This window comes from Theobroma cacao, chromosome 5 (assembly GCF_053813885.1).
Source record: "Theobroma cacao isolate CCN51 chromosome 5, ASM5381388v1, whole genome shotgun sequence".
Taxonomy (NCBI): Eukaryota; Viridiplantae; Streptophyta; class Magnoliopsida; order Malvales; family Malvaceae; genus Theobroma; species Theobroma cacao.
The window spans coordinates 28,694,109-28,697,222 of NC_142643.1; the positions used below are offsets into that span (position 1 = coordinate 28,694,109).

A 3,114-nucleotide genomic window follows, 5' to 3' on the forward strand; every position below is an offset into this window, starting at 1 on the left:
ACTCCTTTTCACTCTTATGGAAGATATTTTCTAGTCTAGGATCGACCACTCCTTTCCTACAATTGGAAAAAACATTATGTTATATGAAAAAACTAGTGAAAAATAACCAAGAGAGGGGCTGAATTGGATTTTTTAAGATAAAGCTTTCATCTTTCCGTTAAGAGTAGATAAAGTAATCAACTTTAAGCACAAAACGAGAGAGAGAAAACTTGTAAGAATAAATGCAATAGTTAACAAGTGAAAAAAAAAAGAGAAAAAAAACACTTAGCCACAATTTTAATAAACATTCGACCTTGACAATGCCTACGTTTTCTCCCATGATATCATAGGGAGTCTGAATCCACTAAATCACTTATGCGTTTGGCTATGGATGGCATGCTTAAAATACGCAATGAAAAGAAAATTAAAACTTTATAACTAAACAACAAAAACATGCCTCCACCCATGGATCACCTTGGTGATATTTAACACATAAAAGCACAAAATAAATTATTGTTTAGAAAGTTACTGTGAGACCCTGTCAAGCTCGATTAAAAGACGGTATTGTATCGAGTGGTACAACTAAGTTAAATCGAGCCTTGAACTAGTTCAAATAGAAATTCTAAGAGGAATTTGAAAATTTTAAAACCAACAGAATGGTTTAGAATAGTGATTTGGAGTTCAAGGTCCAGTTTGGAGTCCATCAGAAAATTGACCGATTAGGGACAAAACGGTCATTTTACCATTTGATGATAAAATGGAGATTTTTAGCCAAGATTTGATCACATTTGACCAAGAATAATTATATGAAATATAATTATGATTATTGGAGTATAAAATGATGTTTAGTAGTGAAAAATTTTGATTCTCGGTATTTATAGAGCACAAGGGCAAAATGGTAATTTTGCCACTAGTGGACTAAACGAAAATTTTTTTTTAAACAATTTTTGCCCCATTTAGTTAATATTGATCAATATTAGTGTTATTTTAGGTTGAAAAGTAGAAATAATGAGATTCCGGTACATTTCAGAGTATAAGGGCAAAATCGTAATTTTTTTGTCTCGGGGGCAAATCAGTAAAATTTTCGGCCCAGCACTTGTCAAGACCAAGGGATTTTAATTGTGGTAGGATTGGATAAATACCAGAATATTTGTGGTGGAAAATTAAGAAGAAAAAGTCAAAAAGTTAAAAATTTGGCCAATAAGCATGTGACACATGGCATGCTTGATTATTTTATTATTTTCTATAGAAATCAGCCCATTAAATCCCCAATTCCCTCACCATATTCGGCCTAGACATCCAGCAACCAGAAAAAAGGAAGAACAAAAGGAAAAACAAGAAAACCTAGGTGGAAATTCAAAGAAAAAGTGAAGAAATCAAGGAAACAAGCTAGGTAAGTTAAAATTTCTTTAATTCTCCTTGATACCTAGCTTACCCATGCTTTTGTTCTTGATTTCCATGGTTGAATATTGAGTTATCATGATGAATTCAATTCTGAAAAATGGGTATGGAAGAGGAATTGTTGTTGGAATAATTTGATTTTAGACTATGTTAGTGTTTAGAGATAGTTAAGCATGGTTATGAACAAAAACACTAAAGAAATATTTAATTTCTCTAGGGTTCCTTGTTGGCTGAACCATGAGGGCTGAATATCAATGGGGGATTGTTTTTATTTCAAGGAAAATGGCATGGAAAATGATGAAGTAAGGTGAAACAGTTATGTAGAAAAAATTCGATGCTAGTACACCAAGTGACCAAATTTTTTTTTCTATAAGGAATTGTGAGGGTTCTAATGCTGAATTTGGCTTTATTTAAATGTATGTGGTAAATTAAGGTATTAGAGGAGAAATGAATTAATTTAGAGGTGATTTGGACACAATCGTCGATTAATCGGGTGATCGGTCGAATTTAATCGATACCGTGATTAAGCGGTAATCGGGTATATTTGTGCATTTACATATCAAGCATTAGTAGTTTAAATTAATTTATATCAATTTAGGGACAATATAGTAAATTCCTCGACTTGGTTATTTGTCAAGGTGGTGAGACGTCCGGAAAAGGCAAAGGAATTACGCCTGAGGACTATTAGTCAGAGTTCACCCGGAATTCGAATTTTCGACACCTGTGAGTGGACTGCCTATCAAAATTGTTTTGGGAATATGACTATTTTGAACAAAGTGTTTGAATGATTTTATGAAATTTTTCATGAAAATGAATGCCTTGGGAACAAGCTTTTAAGAAAAGGTTTATGTTATGAAATGTGGTTATTATGGATTTCTATGTGGCTGCATTATGTTGATATACATATATGCTTGAATATAATGTTGTGTAATTATGTTGACTCGGCTATGTGCGAGTAGGGAGTGTGCATAAGCCGAGGATGACCCGGTTATGTGCGAGTAGGGAGTGCGCATAATCCGGTGATGACCCAGCCATGTGCGAGTAGGGAGTGCGCATGAGCTGGTGATGATGATGATGATGAGCTGGTGATGATGATGATGGGTTGATGAGATGATGATGATGGGTATATACGTATATATATATATACATATGTAAATGTGTGTGATATAGCAAATTGATGGACAATGATTTATGGTTGTAATGTACGTAAAATTTGACACATTATACTTTGAGAATTTTCATGAATGTTAGGTTGATTTTATTAGTTTAGCAGGATGGCTATTGTTGAGTGAGGAAAAATGTTTCTCTTGTTGCTTTGTTTTCACTGCATCGAAATTCATGCTCGCTGTAGCGAAAAACTCTGGGGTTTGGAGGGGTTTTAAATAGGAATGAACTAAATTGCATTGTTTGAAACAAGTGCATCATGATTTTAAATTTTTCCTAATTGTTGCTTGTTCCCTTCCTTGTTCACTCACTGGGTTTATACTCACCATTTTCAAATTCATGTTTTCAGATCACGAGGTAGCCGATAATTAGGACGAGGTGTCCTTGTAGATCTGTGTACATCTTCTGGTAGGTGTCTCGGCATTCGGTAGCTGTATATCCATCCGAGTCACTCCGCTGGAGGTCGAGTATTATTTTGTTATGTATAGATGAACTTAAATGTAAATTTTAAAAGAGTAATGCCAGTACGAGTTGGCAATGTGTATCACTATTTTGACTCAAAGTCATGAA

The 3,114-nt window shown here is 34.2% G+C and overlaps 1 long non-coding RNA gene across 1 annotated transcript; it reads left to right on the forward strand.

The window, feature by feature from the left end:
• Positions 1–1,316: 1,316 nt before the first annotated feature.
• Positions 1,317–2,907, forward strand: LOC148762526 (uncharacterized). The gene is made up of 3 exons (XR_016026281.1): positions 1,317–1,372; positions 2,019–2,103; positions 2,894–2,907. It is a non-coding gene; the product is annotated as an uncharacterized LOC148762526 (long non-coding RNA).
• The last annotated feature ends 207 nt before the right edge of the window (positions 2,908–3,114 follow it).